This window comes from Schistocerca piceifrons, unplaced genomic scaffold (assembly GCF_021461385.2).
Source record: "Schistocerca piceifrons isolate TAMUIC-IGC-003096 unplaced genomic scaffold, iqSchPice1.1 HiC_scaffold_701, whole genome shotgun sequence".
NCBI classification, from domain to species: Eukaryota; Metazoa; Arthropoda; class Insecta; order Orthoptera; family Acrididae; genus Schistocerca; species Schistocerca piceifrons.
The window spans coordinates 77,583-98,731 of NW_025728950.1; the positions used below are offsets into that span (position 1 = coordinate 77,583).

The 21,149-nt window shown below is 49.4% G+C and overlaps 6 pseudogenes; all 6 read right to left on the minus strand.

Annotated features, from left to right (window-relative positions):
* Positions 1-2,499: 2,499 nt before the first annotated feature.
* On the minus strand, positions 2,500-2,710 carry LOC124769634 (annotated as a pseudogene).
* A 3,227-nt stretch (positions 2,711-5,937) lies between these two features.
* Positions 5,938-6,148, minus strand: LOC124769646 (annotated as a pseudogene).
* Positions 6,149-9,375: 3,227 nt separating this feature from the next.
* On the minus strand, positions 9,376-9,586 carry LOC124769648 (annotated as a pseudogene).
* Positions 9,587-12,816: 3,230 nt separating this feature from the next.
* On the minus strand, positions 12,817-13,027 carry LOC124769649 (annotated as a pseudogene).
* A 3,231-nt stretch (positions 13,028-16,258) lies between these two features.
* LOC124769650 lies at positions 16,259-16,469 on the minus strand (annotated as a pseudogene).
* A 3,228-nt stretch (positions 16,470-19,697) lies between these two features.
* On the minus strand, positions 19,698-19,908 carry LOC124769651 (annotated as a pseudogene).
* Between the last annotated feature and the right edge of the window lie 1,241 nt (positions 19,909-21,149).

Here is a 21,149-nt window from a genome sequence, read left to right on the forward strand (position 1 = left end):
TTACGTCGTGTTCGTTGGTTGGTCTGAATATCAGGGGTAAGGAACCAGTCGATTGACACATAGTCCAGTGTAGTCCCACCGATCAGCGCTAATAGCACACGTGCAAGGTCCCACACTTCTGTGACGTGAGGGCATAAGAGACGATGCTCTCTGGTGTCTACGTCACCACATCGGCCGCAAGCAGCCGAGGGCCATAGGCGGATGGCCGCCAGGCGGTGATTAGTGGGTATTAAAATGTTTACAACGCGATACCATAGCGCTGAAACTTCTGTGGGAAGGGCTGGGTGGTTGATATTAGCCCAAGCTTGGCCAGATGACCGACGGTCGTCTGTCCTCCAATTTATGTGGTGTGGGCTGGCCTCGAAGCGCCTAGTAAAGGCGCTTCGATGTGCGTGCCTTGTCGGTGGCCACTGTTAGGACGTAACTTTGATTGAGGTAATAGTCCTTGACTGTCGTCATCCGGAATGGAATATGTGTCAAACATACTGGTGCACGCGCCGATTGTGGGCGATAACGGTCGAAAAGCACCGCTGTTGTACCACCTGGGTCAATCTCACGCAAAGTGGCGATACTTTGAATCAGGATTGCCGCACATTTGCGGGGAAAGTCAATGAGTCCAAGGCCACTATCGACCTTTGGCAGTGTACAATTCTGCGCATCAACTTTGAATAGTGCATGCCGCCACAATAGGCAATATACTGTTTGTGAGATGGCTCTGCTGGTTTGTTTCGGTAGCGTATGGAGTTGTGCTACATACTATGCCCGTGATAGGATGTATGTACTAATCAGTTGGATTCGTTGATGGAGGTCGAGTCGTCGATCAGTGTGACTCATGCAAAATCCTCTGATGCGCGTGAGAATTCGCCTGCACGTGAGTGTTAACATGCGCTGCGGACAGTCAGTCACCTCAAGACCCAAGATACGTTGTTCCCCTACAATCCGGTTGCATGGGCGTTCGATGGTCAATGATCGTGGCCCTAGTGGCATTAGCACCATTTTGTTGGATTTTAACATGGCACCGGATGCTCGTTCATAAACGTGGAGGACTCGGCGAACCGAATCGATGTCATTGGCGTTTGCTACAAACACACCTACACCATCCGCGTATGCCGCACTGCGGAAGGTGACGCCTGGGAAAGGAACACCATCGACCATCCGTCCGATGTCACGCAGCATGGGGTCCAGCGCCAAAGCGATAAAATACACTGACAAGGGACAGCCTTGTCGAACTGATCGTCTGATGGGAATTGGTCGTGATCTGCAGCCGTTCACAATGATTCTGGAATTTGCTCCATCCAAGAAGTGCCGGATGACTCTTATGAAGTGCTCCCCGAAACCCTTCCGCGACATAACGGCCAGCAGGTAAGGATGGGAGAAGGCACCGGCGAAATCTAGAGATCAATTGAAGCCGGGGTTCGAGCGTCGGCGGTGGGTGAGTAAGACAGCATCACGGTATATAGAAGCAGCGGTGAAGGTGGTTCGATTCGAAACGCCAGTGTACCTTATTCATTACCTGTTTAAGATGTGAAGCCACACTTCGTGCCACCAACTTATAATCAGTGTTAAGAACACGTCCTTAGCCCGACAGTGACCTGTGACCTTTGGATTAAGGACAATACGTACAGCTAGAAAATCGGCGGGTAGCTCGCAACCAGCAAACATCTCCTCGCACGTTTTGCAGAAGCGGTCTCCTAACAGGCCGGAAAATCCTAGCACTTCGATTAGTGCTGGAATGGCGCAATCGAAGGGCGGTATCCTTGCGGAGTACCGCCAGAGATGAAAAACCGCAGTGTCAGGGCCTAAATGCTTGCAGCGTGTGCGCTCCACATGTGAGAGTGACACACGGTGGTGCGGGCCGATATGGCAACAGGCGACCGTCGAAAACATCGCAAAGGCAAGTGCCGGAAGGAACGACCAAATACGAGATCACTCGTCAACATCCCAGTACTACCCTCCATGTCGAGGAGTAAACTGCGACTCCCATTTGAACGCCGCTAGCTGCCAGGGCAGTGGAGAAGCCGTGAGGCCGCCCCACAGCAGCGTCAGGCCGGTGCGAGCTATACTGGCGCGAGCTACACCTAGCCGAGTGCTTACATCGTCCACCGCCTACTGCATATGTGTGTGTGCGTGTGTACACACGTATTCAGCGTGCGTGCGGCGGCGACGACGACGACGTTCGCGAGGAGCTAAGGATATAACTCCAAAAAATGTAATTAAAATTATCTGTGCCCGGACCATAAGAGACGCTAACGAGGCATCCGAAGGCACTGTCCTGTGCCCCCATAAATTACCAGCCTAGCGTAATGCGGCTGCAAGTGCCGTCCGGCTAAACGCAAAAAAAAAAAAAATTCTTAAGATAATCTTAAATTAATGAAAAGAAATCGTGGTGTGTAAGCAACTAACTACTGGGCACATCAACAACTACGACAAGTTTTGCTACCAGCGGAATATCTGATCACTGCAGAAAGTTAACCCATTTCAGGCTGTGTTTTAATTAATTTTAGGTGGGCCGATCCCGGCGGTACTTCAATGCCGGGCCAACCCGCGACAGAGGTGGAGCAAGCCCCTAGCACTCCGTCATAAGCCAAAAATGAGTGTAATATTCTGGTCGTGTGATGCAGGACGTATCAGATATTAAGCTGATAAGACAAATACTACACTTTTTTCCCTCCTACCTCCCCTATAGACCTACCTTTTCCTCTCCAAAAATGCCGCCATCCTCTAGTGTCGACGCAGCACGTAAAGCAGGGTGTTGTTAGTAGCAAGACTTATTGCCATAAACCGAAAATAAAAGCGGAGGCATACTCTGCTATGCCTTGGGGGCGACGACACACTACTCAGAAACACACCTCCCTCTCCAGGTGTGAAGCAAGTGATGATGTTAAAAACTAAATAGAAAGAAATAAATAAAGACAGAAATGAAGGCAAAATAAAAAAAAACAGCGACGGCAGCACACTCAAACGAAACTGGCGAGATAATCCCATCGCCCATAGAATTAACGAAGTAATAATCCTCTAAGATAGATTATGTGTTTTCCAATTTTCCAATAATTTTTCATACAAGGTTCACACAATTTCCGTGTTACCAATTTCCATATTATCAGTATCATAGAACAGTCTACTCTAGTGATGCCCTGAAGGCCAATACCAAATCTGGGGTATGGGTAAGTCAAGGGTAGTTTGAAAGTCTGAGTGACAAAGATCCAGGGGTACACTCAGGCAATTCTTATACGAGGTGCCTTAGTCAGCCCGGAACACCTTTTGATAACCATGAACCATTGCAACTTTAAGAAATCTTGCAAAAGTAATGGTATATTTCCGGTCAGATTCCGCCAGGCGATGCTGGCTCCAAAGGTAGTCCATGAAAGAGACAGCATCGGTGAGGCAAAGGTCATAGATCGTGAAAATGGTGTGGCCCAAGAGCCACACCATTGCGTTACGTCGTGTTCGTTGGTTGGTCTGAATATCAGGGGTAAGGAACCAGTCGATTGACACATAGTCCAGTGTAGTCCCACCGATCAGCGCTAATAGCACACGTGCAAGGTCCCACACTTCTGTGACGTGAGGGCATAAGAGACGATGCTCTCTGGTGTCTACGTCACCACATCGGCCGCAAGCAGCCGAGGGCCATAGGCGGATGGCCGCCAGGCGGTGATTAGTGGGTATTAAATTGTTTACAACGCGATACCATAGCGCTGAAACTTCTGTGGGAAGGGCTGGGTGGTTGATATTAGCCCAAGCTTGGTGCCAGATGACCGACGGTCGTCTGTCCTCCAATTTATGTGGTGTGGGCTGGCCTCGAAGCGCCTAGTAAAGGCGCTTCGATGTGCGTGCCTTGTCGGTGGCCACTGTTAGGACGTAACTTTGATTGAGGTAATAGTCCTTGACTGTCGTCATCCGGAATGGAATATGTGTCAAACATACTGGTGCACGCGCCGATTGTGGGCGATAACGGTCGAAAAGCACCGCTGTTGTACCACCTGGGTCAATCTCACGCAAAGTGGCGATACTTTGAATCAGGATTGCCGCACATTTGCGGGGAAAGTCAATGAGTCCAAGGCCACTATCGACCTTTGGCAGTGTACAATTCTGCGCATCAACTTTGAATAGTGCATGCCGCCACAATAGGCAATATACTGTTTGTGAGATGGCTCTGCTGGTTTGTTTCGGTAGCGTATGGAGTTGTGCTACATACTATGCCCGTGATAGGATGTATGTACTAATCAGTTGGATTCGTTGATGGAGGTCGAGTCGTCGATCAGTGTGACTCATGCAAAATCCTCTGATGCGCGTGAGAATCCGCCTGCACGTGAGTGTTAACATGCGCTGCGGACAGTCAGTCACCTCAAGACCCAAGATACGTTGTTCCCCTACAATCCGGTTGCATGGGCGTTCGATGGTCAATGATCGTGGCCCTAGTGGCATTAGCACCATTTTGTTGGATTTTAACATGGCACCGGATGCTCGTTCATAAACGTGGAGGACTCGGCGAACCGAATCGATGTCATTGGCGTTTGCTACAAACACACCTACACCATCCGCGTATGCCGCACTGCGGAAGGTGACGCCTGGGAAAGGAACACCATCGACCATCCGTCCGATGTCACGCAGCATGGGGTCCAGCGCCAAAGCGATAAAATACACTGACAAGGGACAGCCTTGTCGAACTGATCGTCTGATGGGAATTGGTCGTGATCTGCAGCCGTTCACAATGATTCTGGAATTTGCTCCATCCAAGAAGTGCCGGATGACTCTTATGAAGTGCTCCCCGAAACCCTTCCGCGACATAACGGCCAGCAGGTAAGGATGGGAGAAGGCACCGGCGAAATCTAGAGATCAATTGAAGCCGGGGTTCGAGCGTCGGCGGTGGGTGAGTAAGACAGCATCACGGTATATAGAAGCAGCGGTGAAGGTGGTTCGATTCGAAACGCCAGTGTACCTTATTCATTACCTGTTTAAGATGTGAAGCCACACTTCGTGCCACCAACTTATAATCAGTGTTAAGAACACGTCCTTAGCCCGACAGTGACCTGTGACCTTTGGATTAAGGACAATACGTACAGCTAGAAAATCGGCGGGTAGCTCGCAACCAGCAAACATCTCCTCGCACGTTTTGCAGAAGCGGTCTCCTAACAGGCCGGAAAATCCTAGCACTTCGATTAGTGCTGGAATGGCGCAATCGAAGGGCGGTATCCTTGCGGAGTACCGCCAGAGATGAAAAACCGCAGTGTCAGGGCCTAAATGCTTGCAGCGTGTGCGCTCCACATGTGAGAGTGACACACGGTGGTGCGGGCCGATATGGCAACAGGCGACCGTCGAAAACATCGCAAAGGCAAGTGCCGGAAGGAACGACCAAATACGAGATCACTCGTCAACATCCCAGTACTACCCTCCATGTCGAGGAGTAAACTGCGACTCCCATTTGAACGCCGCTAGCTGCCAGGGCAGTGGAGAAGCCGTGAGGCCGCCCCACAGCAGCGTCAGGCCGGTGCGAGCTATACTGGCGCGAGCTACACCTAGCCGAGTGCTTACATCGTCCACCGCCTACTGCATATGTGTGTGTGCGTGTGTACACACGTATTCAGCGTGCGTGCGGCGGCGACGACGACGACGTTCGCGAGGAGCTAAGGATATAACTCCAAAAAATGTAATTAAAATTATCTGTGCCCGGACCATAAGAGACGCTAACGAGGCATCCGAAGGCACTGTCCTGTGCCCCCATAAATTACCAGCCTAGCGTAATGCGGCTGCAAGTGCCGTCCGGCTAAACGCAAAAAAAAAAAAAATTCTTAAGATAATCTTAAATTAATGAAAAGAAATCGTGGTGTGTAAGCAACTAACTACTGGGCACATCAACAACTACGACAAGTTTTGCTACCAGCGGAATATCTGATCACTGCAGAAAGTTAACCCATTTCAGGCTGTGTTTTAATTAATTTTAGGTGGGCCGATCCCGGCGGTACTTCAATGCCGGGCCAACCCGCGACAGAGGTGGAGCAAGCCCCTAGCACTCCGTCATAAGCCAAAAATGAGTGTAATATTCTGGTCGTGTGATGCAGGACGTATCAGATATTAAGCTGATAAGACAAATACTACACTTTTTTCCCTCCTACCTCCCCTATAGACCTACCTTTTCCTCTCCAAAAATGCCGCCATCCTCTAGTGTCGACGCAGCACGTAAAGCAGGGTGTTGTTAGTAGCAAGACTTATTGCCATAAACCGAAAATAAAAGCGGAGGCATACTCTGCTATGCCTTGGGGGCGACGACACACTACTCAGAAACACACCTCCCTCTCCAGGTGTGAAGCAAGTGATGATGTTAAAAACTAAATAGAAAGAAATAAATAAAGACAGAAATGAAGGCAAAATAAAAAAAAACAGCGACGGCAGCACACTCAAACGAAACTGGCGAGATAATCCCATCGCCCATAGAATTAACGAAGTAATAATCCTCTAAGATAGATTATGTGTTTTCCAATTTTCCAATAATTTTTCATACAAGGTTCACACAATTTCCGTGTTACCAATTTCCATATTATCAGTATCATAGAACAGTCTACTCTAGTGATGCCCTGAAGGCCAATACCAAATCTGGGGTATGGGTAAGTCAAGGGTAGTTTGAAAGTCTGAGTGACAAAGATCCAGGGGTACACTCAGGCAATTCTTATACGAGGTGCCTTAGTCAGCCCGGAACACCTTTTGATAACCATGAACCATTGCAACTTTAAGAAATCTTGCAAAAGTAATGGTATATTTCCGGTCAGATTCCGCCAGGCGATGCTGGCTCCAAAGGTAGTCCATGAAAGAGACAGCATCGGTGAGGCAAAGGTCATAGATCGTGAAAATGGTGTGGCCCAAGAGCCACACCATTGCGTTACGTCGTGTTCGTTGGTTGGTCTGAATATCAGGGGTAAGGAACCAGTCGATTGACACATAGTCCAGTGTAGTCCCACCGATCAGCGCTAATAGCACACGTGCAAGGTCCCACACTTCTGTGACGTGAGGGCATAAGAGACGATGCTCTCTGGTGTCTACGTCACCACATCGGCCGCAAGCAGCCGAGGGCCATAGGCGGATGGCCGCCAGGCGGTGATTAGTGGGTATTAAATTGTTTACAACGCGATACCATAGCGCTGAAACTTCTGTGGGAAGGGCTGGGTGGTTGATATTAGCCCAAGCTTGGTGCCAGATGACCGACGGTCGTCTGTCCTCCAATTTATGTGGTGTGGGCTGGCCTCGAAGCGCCTAGTAAAGGCGCTTCGATGTGCGTGCCTTGTCGGTGGCCACTGTTAGGACGTAACTTTGATTGAGGTAATAGTCCTTGACTGTCGTCATCCGGAATGGAATATGTGTCAAACATACTGGTGCACGCGCCGATTGTGGGCGATAACGGTCGAAAAGCACCGCTGTTGTACCACCTGGGTCAATCTCACGCAAAGTGGCGATACTTTGAATCAGGATTGCCGCACATTTGCGGGGAAAGTCAATGAGTCCAAGGCCACTATCGACCTTTGGCAGTGTACAATTCTGCGCATCAACTTTGAATAGTGCATGCCGCCACAATAGGCAATATACTGTTTGTGAGATGGCTCTGCTGGTTTGTTTCGGTAGCGTATGGAGTTGTGCTACATACTATGCCCGTGATAGGATGTATGTACTAATCAGTTGGATTCGTTGATGGAGGTCGAGTCGTCGATCAGTGTGACTCATGCAAAATCCTCTGATGCGCGTGAGAATCCGCCTGCACGTGAGTGTTAACATGCGCTGCGGACAGTCAGTCACCTCAAGACCCAAGATACGTTGTTCCCCTACAATCCGGTTGCATGGGCGTTCGATGGTCAATGATCGTGGCCCTAGTGGCATTAGCACCATTTTGTTGGATTTTAACATGGCACCGGATGCTCGTTCATAAACGTGGAGGACTCGGCGAACCGAATCGATGTCATTGGCGTTTGCTACAAACACACCTACACCATCCGCGTATGCCGCACTGCGGAAGGTGACGCCTGGGAAAGGAACACCATCGACCATCCGTCCGATGTCACGCAGCATGGGGTCCAGCGCCAAAGCGATAAAATACACTGACAAGGGACAGCCTTGTCGAACTGATCGTCTGATGGGAATTGGTCGTGATCTGCAGCCGTTCACAATGATTCTGGAATTTGCTCCATCCAAGAAGTGCCGGATGACTCTTATGAAGTGCTCCCCGAAACCCTTCCGCGACATAACGGCCAGCAGGTAAGGATGGGAGAAGGCACCGGCGAAATCTAGAGATCAATTGAAGCCGGGGTTCGAGCGTCGGCGGTGGGTGAGTAAGACAGCATCACGGTATATAGAAGCAGCGGTGAAGGTGGTTCGATTCGAAACGCCAGTGTACCTTATTCATTACCTGTTTAAGATGTGAAGCCACACTTCGTGCCACCAACTTATAATCAGTGTTAAGAACACGTCCTTAGCCCGACAGTGACCTGTGACCTTTGGATTAAGGACAATACGTACAGCTAGAAAATCGGCGGGTAGCTCGCAACCAGCAAACATCTCCTCGCACGTTTTGCAGAAGCGGTCTCCTAACAGGCCGGAAAATCCTAGCACTTCGATTAGTGCTGGAATGGCGCAATCGAAGGGCGGTATCCTTGCGGAGTACCGCCAGAGATGAAAAACCGCAGTGTCAGGGCCTAAATGCTTGCAGCGTGTGCGCTCCACATGTGAGAGTGACACACGGTGGTGCGGGCCGATATGGCAACAGGCGACCGTCGAAAACATCGCAAAGGCAAGTGCCGGAAGGAACGACCAAATACGAGATCACTCGTCAACATCCCAGTACTACCCTCCATGTCGAGGAGTAAACTGCGACTCCCATTTGAACGCCGCTAGCTGCCAGGGCAGTGGAGAAGCCGTGAGGCCGCCCCACAGCAGCGTCAGGCCGGTGCGAGCTATACTGGCGCGAGCTACACCTAGCCGAGTGCTTACATCGTCCACCGCCTACTGCATATGTGTGTGTGCGTGTGTACACACGTATTCAGCGTGCGTGCGGCGGCGACGACGACGACGTTCGCGAGGAGCTAAGGATATAACTCCAAAAAATGTAATTAAAATTATCTGTGCCCGGACCATAAGAGACGCTAACGAGGCATCCGAAGGCACTGTCCTGTGCCCCCATAAATTACCAGCCTAGCGTAATGCGGCTGCAAGTGCCGTCCGGCTAAACGCAAAAAAAAAAAAAATTCTTAAGATAATCTTAAATTAATGAAAAGAAATCGTGGTGTGTAAGCAACTAACTACTGGGCACATCAACAACTACGACAAGTTTTGCTACCAGCGGAATATCTGATCACTGCAGAAAGTTAACCCATTTCAGGCTGTGTTTTAATTAATTTTAGGTGGGCCGATCCCGGCGGTACTTCAATGCCGGGCCAACCCGCGACAGAGGTGGAGCAAGCCCCTAGCACTCCGTCATAAGCCAAAAATGAGTGTAATATTCTGGTCGTGTGATGCAGGACGTATCAGATATTAAGCTGATAAGACAAATACTACACTTTTTTCCCTCCTACCTCCCCTATAGACCTACCTTTTCCTCTCCAAAAATGCCGCCATCCTCTAGTGTCGACGCAGCACGTAAAGCAGGGTGTTGTTAGTAGCAAGACTTATTGCCATAAACCGAAAATAAAAGCGGAGGCATACTCTGCTATGCCTTGAGGGCGACGACACACTACTCAGAAACACACCTCCCTCTCCAGGTGTGAAGCAAGTGATGATGTTAAAAACTAAATAGAAAGAAATAAATAAAGACAGAAATGAAGGCAAAATAAAAAAAAACAGCGACGGCAGCACACTCAAACGAAACTGGCGAGATAATCCCATCGCCCATAGAATTAACGAAGTAATAATCCTCTAAGATAGATTATGTGTTTTCCAATTTTCCAATAATTTTTCATACAAGGTTCACACAATTTCCGTGTTACCAATTTCCATATTATCAGTATCATAGAACAGTCTACTCTAGTGATGCCCTGAAGGCCAATACCAAATCTGGGGTATGGGTAAGTCAAGGGTAGTTTGAAAGTCTGAGTGACAAAGATCCAGGGGTACACTCAGGCAATTCTTATACGAGGTGCCTTAGTCAGCCCGGAACACCTTTTGATAACCATGAACCATTGCAACTTTAAGAAATCTTGCAAAAGTAATGGTATATTTCCGGTCAGATTCCGCCAGGCGATGCTGGCTCCAAAGGTAGTCCATGAAAGAGACAGCATCGGTGAGGCAAAGGTCATAGATCGTGAAAATGGTGTGGCCCAAGAGCCACACCATTGCGTTACGTCGTGTTCGTTGGTTGGTCTGAATATCAGGGGTAAGGAACCAGTCGATTGACACATAGTCCAGTGTAGTCCCACCGATCAGCGCTAATAGCACACGTGCAAGGTCCCACACTTCTGTGACGTGAGGGCATAAGAGACGATGCTCTCTGGTGTCTACGTCACCACATCGGCCGCAAGCAGCCGAGGGCCATAGGCGGATGGCCGCCAGGCGGTGATTAGTGGGTATTAAATTGTTTACAACGCGATACCATAGCGCTGAAACTTCTGTGGGAAGGGCTGGGTGGTTGATATTAGCCCAAGCTTGGTGCCAGATGACCGACGGTCGTCTGTCCTCCAATTTATGTGGTGTGGGCTGGCCTCGAAGCGCCTAGTAAAGGCGCTTCGATGTGCGTGCCTTGTCGGTGGCCACTGTTAGGACGTAACTTTGATTGAGGTAATAGTCCTTGACTGTCGTCATCCGGAATGGAATATGTGTCAAACATACTGGTGCACGCGCCGATTGTGGGCGATAACGGTCGAAAAGCACCGCTGTTGTACCACCTGGGTCAATCTCACGCAAAGTGGCGATACTTTGAATCAGGATTGCCGCACATTTGCGGGGAAAGTCAATGAGTCCAAGGCCACTATCGACCTTTGGCAGTGTACAATTCTGCGCATCAACTTTGAATAGTGCATGCCGCCACAATAGGCAATATACTGTTTGTGAGATGGCTCTGCTGGTTTGTTTCGGTAGCGTATGGAGTTGTGCTACATACTATGCCCGTGATAGGATGTATGTACTAATCAGTTGGATTCGTTGATGGAGGTCGAGTCGTCGATCAGTGTGACTCATGCAAAATCCTCTGATGCGCGTGAGAATCCGCCTGCACGTGAGTGTTAACATGCGCTGCGGACAGTCAGTCACCTCAAGACCCAAGATACGTTGTTCCCCTACAATCCGGTTGCATGGGCGTTCGATGGTCAATGATCGTGGCCCTAGTGGCATTAGCACCATTTTGTTGGATTTTAACATGGCACCGGATGCTCGTTCATAAACGTGGAGGACTCGGCGAACCGAATCGATGTCATTGGCGTTTGCTACAAACACACCTACACCATCCGCGTATGCCGCACTGCGGAAGGTGACGCCTGGGAAAGGAACACCATCGACCATCCGTCCGATGTCACGCAGCATGGGGTCCAGCGCCAAAGCGATAAAATACACTGACAAGGGACAGCCTTGTCGAACTGATCGTCTGATGGGAATTGGTCGTGATCTGCAGCCGTTCACAATGATTCTGGAATTTGCTCCATCCAAGAAGTGCCGGATGACTCTTATGAAGTGCTCCCCGAAACCCTTCCGCGACATAACGGCCAGCAGGTAAGGATGGGAGAAGGCACCGGCGAAATCTAGAGATCAATTGAAGCCGGGGTTCGAGCGTCGGCGGTGGGTGAGTAAGACAGCATCACGGTATATAGAAGCAGCGGTGAAGGTGGTTCGATTCGAAACGCCAGTGTACCTTATTCATTACCTGTTTAAGATGTGAAGCCACACTTCGTGCCACCAACTTATAATCAGTGTTAAGAACACGTCCTTAGCCCGACAGTGACCTGTGACCTTTGGATTAAGGACAATACGTACAGCTAGAAAATCGGCGGGTAGCTCGCAACCAGCAAACATCTCCTCGCACGTTTTGCAGAAGCGGTCTCCTAACAGGCCGGAAAATCCTAGCACTTCGATTAGTGCTGGAATGGCGCAATCGAAGGGCGGTATCCTTGCGGAGTACCGCCAGAGATGAAAAACCGCAGTGTCAGGGCCTAAATGCTTGCAGCGTGTGCGCTCCACATGTGAGAGTGACACACGGTGGTGCGGGCCGATATGGCAACAGGCGACCGTCGAAAACATCGCAAAGGCAAGTGCCGGAAGGAACGACCAAATACGAGATCACTCGTCAACATCCCAGTACTACCCTCCATGTCGAGGAGTAAACTGCGACTCCCATTTGAACGCCGCTAGCTGCCAGGGCAGTGGAGAAGCCGTGAGGCCGCCCCACAGCAGCGTCAGGCCGGTGCGAGCTATACTGGCGCGAGCTACACCTAGCCGAGTGCTTACATCGTCCACCGCCTACTGCATATGTGTGTGTGCGTGTGTACACACGTATTCAGCGTGCGTGCGGCGGCGACGACGACGACGACGTTCGCGAGGAGCTAAGGATATAACTCCAAAAAATGTAATTAAAATTATCTGTGCCCGGACCATAAGAGACGCTAACGAGGCATCCGAAGGCACTGTCCTGTGCCCCCATAAATTACCAGCCTAGCGTAATGCGGCTGCAAGTGCCGTCCGGCTAAACGCAAAAAAAAAAAAAATTCTTAAGATAATCTTAAATTAATGAAAAGAAATCGTGGTGTGTAAGCAACTAACTACTGGGCACATCAACAACTACGACAAGTTTTGCTACCAGCGGAATATCTGATCACTGCAGAAAGTTAACCCATTTCAGGCTGTGTTTTAATTAATTTTAGGTGGGCCGATCCCGGCGGTACTTCAATGCCGGGCCAACCCGCGACAGAGGTGGAGCAAGCCCCTAGCACTCCGTCATAAGCCAAAAATGAGTGTAATATTCTGGTCGTGTGATGCAGGACGTATCAGATATTAAGCTGATAAGACAAATACTACACTTTTTTCCCTCCTACCTCCCCTATAGACCTACCTTTTCCTCTCCAAAAATGCCGCCATCCTCTAGTGTCGACGCAGCACGTAAAGCAGGGTGTTGTTAGTAGCAAGACTTATTGCCATAAACCGAAAATAAAAGCGGAGGCATACTCTGCTATGCCTTGGGGGCGACGACACACTACTCAGAAACACACCTCCCTCTCCAGGTGTGAAGCAAGTGATGATGTTAAAAACTAAATAGAAAGAAATAAATAAAGACAGAAATGAAGGCAAAATAAAAAAAAACAGCGACGGCAGCACACTCAAACGAAACTGGCGAGATAATCCCATCGCCCATAGAATTAACGAAGTAATAATCCTCTAAGATAGATTATGTGTTTTCCAATTTTCCAATAATTTTTCATACAAGGTTCACACAATTTCCGTGTTACCAATTTCCATATTATCAGTATCATAGAACAGTCTACTCTAGTGATGCCCTGAAGGCCAATACCAAATCTGGGGTATGGGTAAGTCAAGGGTAGTTTGAAAGTCTGAGTGACAAAGATCCAGGGGTACACTCAGGCAATTCTTATACGAGGTGCCTTAGTCAGCCCGGAACACCTTTTGATAACCATGAACCATTGCAACTTTAAGAAATCTTGCAAAAGTAATGGTATATTTCCGGTCAGATTCCGCCAGGCGATGCTGGCTCCAAAGGTAGTCCATGAAAGAGACAGCATCGGTGAGGCAAAGGTCATAGATCGTGAAAATGGTGTGGCCCAAGAGCCACACCATTGCGTTACGTCGTGTTCGTTGGTTGGTCTGAATATCAGGGGTAAGGAACCAGTCGATTGACACATAGTCCAGTGTAGTCCCACCGATCAGCGCTAATAGCACACGTGCAAGGTCCCACACTTCTGTGACGTGAGGGCATAAGAGACGATGCTCTCTGGTGTCTACGTCACCACATCGGCCGCAAGCAGCCGAGGGCCATAGGCGGATGGCCGCCAGGCGGTGATTAGTGGGTATTAAATTGTTTACAACGCGATACCATAGCGCTGAAACTTCTGTGGGAAGGGCTGGGTGGTTGATATTAGCCCAAGCTTGGTGCCAGATGACCGACGGTCGTCTGTCCTCCAATTTATGTGGTGTGGGCTGGCCTCGAAGCGCCTAGTAAAGGCGCTTCGATGTGCGTGCCTTGTCGGTGGCCACTGTTAGGACGTAACTTTGATTGAGGTAATAGTCCTTGACTGTCGTCATCCGGAATGGAATATGTGTCAAACATACTGGTGCACGCGCCGATTGTGGGCGATAACGGTCGAAAAGCACCGCTGTTGTACCACCTGGGTCAATCTCACGCAAAGTGGCGATACTTTGAATCAGGATTGCCGCACATTTGCGGGGAAAGTCAATGAGTCCAAGGCCACTATCGACCTTTGGCAGTGTACAATTCTGCGCATCAACTTTGAATAGTGCATGCCGCCACAATAGGCAATATACTGTTTGTGAGATGGCTCTGCTGGTTTGTTTCGGTAGCGTATGGAGTTGTGCTACATACTATGCCCGTGATAGGATGTATGTACTAATCAGTTGGATTCGTTGATGGAGGTCGAGTCGTCGATCAGTGTGACTCATGCAAAATCCTCTGATGCGCGTGAGAATCCGCCTGCACGTGAGTGTTAACATGCGCTGCGGACAGTCAGTCACCTCAAGACCCAAGATACGTTGTTCCCCTACAATCCGGTTGCATGGGCGTTCGATGGTCAATGATCGTGGCCCTAGTGGCATTAGCACCATTTTGTTGGATTTTAACATGGCACCGGATGCTCGTTCATAAACGTGGAGGACTCGGCGAACCGAATCGATGTCATTGGCGTTTGCTACAAACACACCTACACCATCCGCGTATGCCGCACTGCGGAAGGTGACGCCTGGGAAAGGAACACCATCGACCATCCGTCCGATGTCACGCAGCATGGGGTCCAGCGCCAAAGCGATAAAATACACTGACAAGGGACAGCCTTGTCGAACTGATCGTCTGATGGGAATTGGTCGTGATCTGCAGCCGTTCACAATGATTCTGGAATTTGCTCCATCCAAGAAGTGCCGGATGACTCTTATGAAGTGCTCCCCGAAACCCTTCCGCGACATAACGGCCAGCAGGTAAGGATGGGAGAAGGCACCGGCGAAATCTAGAGATCAATTGAAGCCGGGGTTCGAGCGTCGGCGGTGGGTGAGTAAGACAGCATCACGGTATATAGAAGCAGCGGTGAAGGTGGTTCGATTCGAAACGCCAGTGTACCTTATTCATTACCTGTTTAAGATGTGAAGCCACACTTCGTGCCACCAACTTATAATCAGTGTTAAGAACACGTCCTTAGCCCGACAGTGACCTGTGACCTTTGGATTAAGGACAATACGTACAGCTAGAAAATCGGCGGGTAGCTCGCAACCAGCAAACATCTCCTCGCACGTTTTGCAGAAGCGGTCTCCTAACAGGCCGGAAAATCCTAGCACTTCGATTAGTGCTGGAATGGCGCAATCGAAGGGCGGTATCCTTGCGGAGTACCGCCAGAGATGAAAAACCGCAGTGTCAGGGCCTAAATGCTTGCAGCGTGTGCGCTCCACATGTGAGAGTGACACACGGTGGTGCGGGCCGATATGGCAACAGGCGACCGTCGAAAACATCGCAAAGGCAAGTGCCGGAAGGAACGACCAAATACGAGATCACTCGTCAACATCCCAGTACTACCCTCCATGTCGAGGAGTAAACTGCGACTCCCATTTGAACGCCGCTAGCTGCCAGGGCAGTGGAGAAGCCGTGAGGCCGCCCCACAGCAGCGTCAGGCCGGTGCGAGCTATACTGGCGCGAGCTACACCTAGCCGAGTGCTTACATCGTCCACCGCCTACTGCATATGTGTGTGTGCGTGTGTACACACGTATTCAGCGTGCGTGCGGCGGCGACGACGACGACGTTCGCGAGGAGCTAAGGATATAACTCCAAAAAATGTAATTAAAATTATCTGTGCCCGGACCATAAGAGACGCTAACGAGGCATCCGAAGGCACTGTCCTGTGCCCCCATAAATTACCAGCCTAGCGTAATGCGGCTGCAAGTGCCGTCCGGCTAAACGCAAAAAAAAAAAAAAAAAATTCTTAAGATAATCTTAAATTAATGAAAAGAAATCGTGGTGTGTAAGCAACTAACTACTGGGCACATCAACAACTACGACAAGTTTTGCTACCAGCGGAATATCTGATCACTGCAGAAAGTTAACCCATTTCAGGCTGTGTTTTAATTAATTTTAGGTGGGCCGATCCCGGCGGTACTTCAATGCCGGGCCAACCCGCGACAGAGGTGGAGCAAGCCCCTAGCACTCCGTCATAAGCCAAAAATGAGTGTAATATTCTGGTCGTGTGATGCAGGACGTATCAGATATTAAGCTGATAAGACAAATACTACACTTTTTTCCCTCCTACCTCCCCTATAGACCTACCTTTTCCTCTCCAAAAATGCCGCCATCCTCTAGTGTCGACGCAGCACGTAAAGCAGGGTGTTGTTAGTAGCAAGACTTATTGCCATAAACCGAAAATAAAAGCGGAGGCATACTCTGCTATGCCTTGGGGGCGACGACACACTACTCAGAAACACACCTCCCTCTCCAGGTGTGAAGCAAGTGATGATGTTAAAAACTAAATAGAAAGAAATAAATAAAGACAGAAATGAAGGCAAAATAAAAAAAAACAGCGACGGCAGCACACTCAAACGAAACTGGCGAGATAATCCCATCGCCCATAGAATTAACGAAGTAATAATCCTCTAAGATAGATTATGTGTTTTCCAATTTTCCAATAATTTTTCATACAAGGTTCACACAATTTCCGTGTTACCAATTTCCATATTATCAGTATCATAGAACAGTCTACTCTAGTGATGCCCTGAAGGCCAATACCAAATCTGGGGTATGGGTAAGTCAAGGGTAGTTTGAAAGTCTGAGTGACAAAGATCCAGGGGTACAGTCAGGCAATTCTTATACGAGGTGCCTTAGTCAGCCCGGAACACCTTTTGATAACCATGAACCATTGCAACTTTAAGAAATCTTGCAAAAGTAATGGTATATTTCCGGTCAGATTCCGCCAGGCGATGCTGGCTCCAAAGGTAGTCCATGAAAGAGACAGCATCGGTGAGGCAAAGGTCATAGATCGTGAAAATGGTGTGGCCCAAGAGCCACACCATTGCGTTACGTCGTGTTCGTTGGTTGGTCTGAATATCAGGGGTAAGGAACCAGTCGATTGACACATAGTCCAGTGTAGTCCCACCGATCAGCGCTAATAGCACACGTGCAAGGTCCCACACTTCTGTGACGTGAGGGCATAAGAGACGATGCTCTCTGGTGTCTACGTCACCACATCGGCCGCAAGCAGCCGAGGGCCATAGGCGGATGGCCGCCAGGCGGTGATTAGTGGGTATTAAATTGTTTACAACGCGATACCATAGCGCTGAAACTTCTGTGGGAAGGGCTGGGTGGTTGATATTAGCCCAAGCTTGGTGCCAGATGACCGACGGTCGTCTGTCCTCCAATTTATGTGGTGTGGGCTGGCCTCGAAGCGCCTAGTAAAGGCGCTTCGATGTGCGTGCCTTGTCGGTGGCCACTGTTAGGACGTAACTTTGATTGAGGTAATAGTCCTTGACTGTCGTCATCCGGAATGGAATATGTGTCAAACATACTGGTGCACGCGCCGATTGTGGGCGATAACGGTCGAAAAGCACCGCTGTTGTACCACCTGGGTCAATCTCACGCAAAGTGGCGATACTTTGAATCAGGATTGCCGCACATTTGCGGGGAAAGTCAATGAGTCCAAGGCCACTATCGACCTTTGGCAGTGTACAATTCTGCGCATCAACTTTGAATAGTGCATGCCGCCACAATAGGCAATATACTGTTTGTGAGATGGCTCTGCTGGTTTGTTTCGGTAGCGTATGGAGTTGTGCTACATACTATGCCCGTGATAGGATGTATGTACTAATCAGTTGGATTCGTTGATGGAGGTCGAGTCGTCGATCAGTGTGACTCATGCAAAATCCTCTGATGCGCGTGAGAATCCGCCTGCACGTGAGTGTTAACATGCGCTGCGGACAGTCAGTCACCTCAAGACCCAAGATACGTTGTTCCCCTACAATCCGGTTGCATGGGCGTTCGATGGTCAATGATCGTGGCCCTAGTGGCATTAGCACCATTTTGTTGGATTTTAACATGGCACCGGATGCTCGTTCATAAACGTGGAGGACTCGGCGAACCGAATCGATGTCATTGGCGTTTGCTACAAACACACCTACACCATCCGCGTATGCCGCACTGCGGAAGGTGACGCCTGGGAAAGGAACACCATCGACCATCCGTCCGATGTCACGCAGCATGGGGTCCAGCGCCAAAGCGATAAAATACACTGACAAGGGACAGCCTTGTCGAACTGATCGTCTGATGGGAATTGGTCGTGATCTGCAGCCGTTCACAATGATTCTGGAATTTGCTCCATCCAAGAAGTGCCGGATGACTCTTATGAAGTGCTCCCCGAAACCCTTCCGCGACATAACGGCCAGCAGGTAAGGATGGGAGAAGGCACCGGCGAAATCTAGAGATCAATTGAAGCCGGGGTTCGAGCGTCGGCGGTGGGTGAGTAAGACAGCATCACGGTATATAGAAGCAGCGGTGAAGGTGGTTCGATTCGAAACGCCAGTGTACCTTATTCATTACCTGTTTAAGATGTGAAGCCACACTTCGTGCCACCAACTTATAATCAGTGTTAAGAACACGTCCTTAGCCCGACAGTGACCTGTGACCTTTGGATTAAGGACAATACGTACAGCTAGAAAATCGGCGGGTAGCTCGCAACCAGCAAACATCTCCTCGCACGTTTTGCAGAAGCGGTCTCCTAACAGGCCGGAAAATCCTAGCACTTCGATTAGTGCTGGAATGGCGCAATCGAAGGGCGGTATCCTTGCGGAGTACCGCCAGAGATGAAAAACCGCAGTGTCAGGGCCTAAATGCTTGCAGCGTGTGCGCTCCACATGTGAGAGTGACACACGGTGGTGCGGGCCGATATGGCAACAGGCGACCGTCGAAAACATCGCAAAGGCAAGTGCCGGAAGGAACGACCAAATACGAGATCACTCGTCAACATCCCAGTACTACCCTCCATGTCGAGGAGTAAACTGCGACTCCCATTTGAACGCCGCTAGCTGCCAGGGCAGTGGAGAAGCCGTGAGGCCGCCCCACAGCAGCGTCAGGCCGGTGCGAGCTATACTGGCGCGAGCTACACCTAGCCGAGTGCTTACATCGTCCACCGCCTACTGCATATGTGTGTGTGCGTGTGTACACACGTATTCAGCGTGCGTGCGGCGGCGACGACGACGACGTTCGCGAGGAGCTAAGGATATAACTCCAAAAAATGTAATTAAAATTATCTGTGCCCGGACCATAAGAGACGCTAACGAGGCATCCGAAGGCACTGTCCTGTGCCCCCATAAATTACCAGCCTAGCGTAATGCGGCTGCAAGTGCCGTCCGGCTAAACGCAAAAAAAAAAAAAAATTCTTAAGATAATTTTAAATTAATGAAAAGAAATCGTGGTGTGTAAGCAACTAACTACTGGGCACATCAACAACTACGACAAGTTTTGCTACCAGCGGAATATCTGATCACTGCAGAAAGTTAACCCATTTCAGGCTGTGTTTTAATTAATTTTAGGTGGGCCGATCCCGGCGGTACTTCAATGCCGGGCCAACCCGCGACAGAGGTGGAGCAAGCCCCTAGCACTCCGTCATAAGCCAAAAATGAGTGTAATATTCTGGTCGTGTGATGCAGGACGTATCAGATATTAAGCTGATAAGACAAATACTACACTTTTTTCCCTCCTACCTCCCCTATAGACCTACCTTTTCCTCTCCAAAAATGCCGCCATCCTCTAGTGTCGACGCAGCACGTAAAGCAGGGTGTTGTTAGTAGCAAGACTTATTGCCATAAACCGAAAATAAAAGCGGAGGCATACTCTGCTATGCCTTGGGGGCGACGACACACTACTCAGAAACACACCTCCCTCTCCAGGTGTGAAGCAAGTGATGATGTTAAAAACTAAATAGAAAGAAATAAATAAAGACAGAAATGAAGGCAAAACAAAAAAAAACAGCGACGGCAGCACACTCAAACGAAACTGGCGAGATAATCCCATCGCCCATAGAATTAACGAAGTAATAATCCTCTAAGATAGATTATGTGTTTTCCAATTTTCCAATAATTTTTCATACAAGGTTCACACAATTTCCGTGTTACCAATTTCCATATTATCAGTATCATAGAACAGTCTACTCTAGTGATGCCCTGAAGGCCAATACCAAATCTGGGGTATGGGTAAGTCAAGGGTAGTTTGAAAGTCTGAGTGACAAAGATCCAGGGGTACACTCAGGCAATTCTTATACGAGGTGCCTTAGTCAGCCCGGAACACCTTTTGATAACCATGAACCATTGCAACTTTAAGAAATCTTGCAAAAGTAATGGTATATTTCCGGTCAGATTCCGCCAGGCGATGCTGGCTCCAAAGGTAGTCCATGAAAGAGACAGCATCGGTGAGGCAAAGGTCATAGATCGTGAAAATGGTGTGGCCCAAGAGCCACACCATTGCGTTACGTCGTGTTCGTTGGTTGGTCTGAATATCAGGGGTAAGGAACCAGTCGATTGACACATAGTCCAGTGTAGTCCCACCGATCAGCGCTAATAGCACACGTGCAAGGTCCCACACTTCTGTGACGTGAGGGCATAAGAGACGATGCTCTCTGGTGTCTACGTCACCACATCGGCCGCAAGCAGCCGAGGGCCATAGGCGGATGGCCGCCAGGCGGTGATTAGTGGGTATTAAATTGTTTACAACGCGATACCATAGCGCTGAAACTTCTGTGGGAAGGGCTGGGTGGTTGATATTAGCCCAAGCTTGGTGCCAGATGACCGACGGTCGTCTGTCCTCCAATTTATGTGGTGTGGGCTGGCCTCGAAGCGCCTAGTAAAGGCGCTTCGATGTGCGTGCCTTGTCGGTGGCCACTGTTAGGACGTAACTTTGATTGAGGTAATAGTCCTTGACTGTCGTCATCCGGAATGGAATATGTGTCAAACATACTGGTGCACGCGCCGATTGTGGGCGATA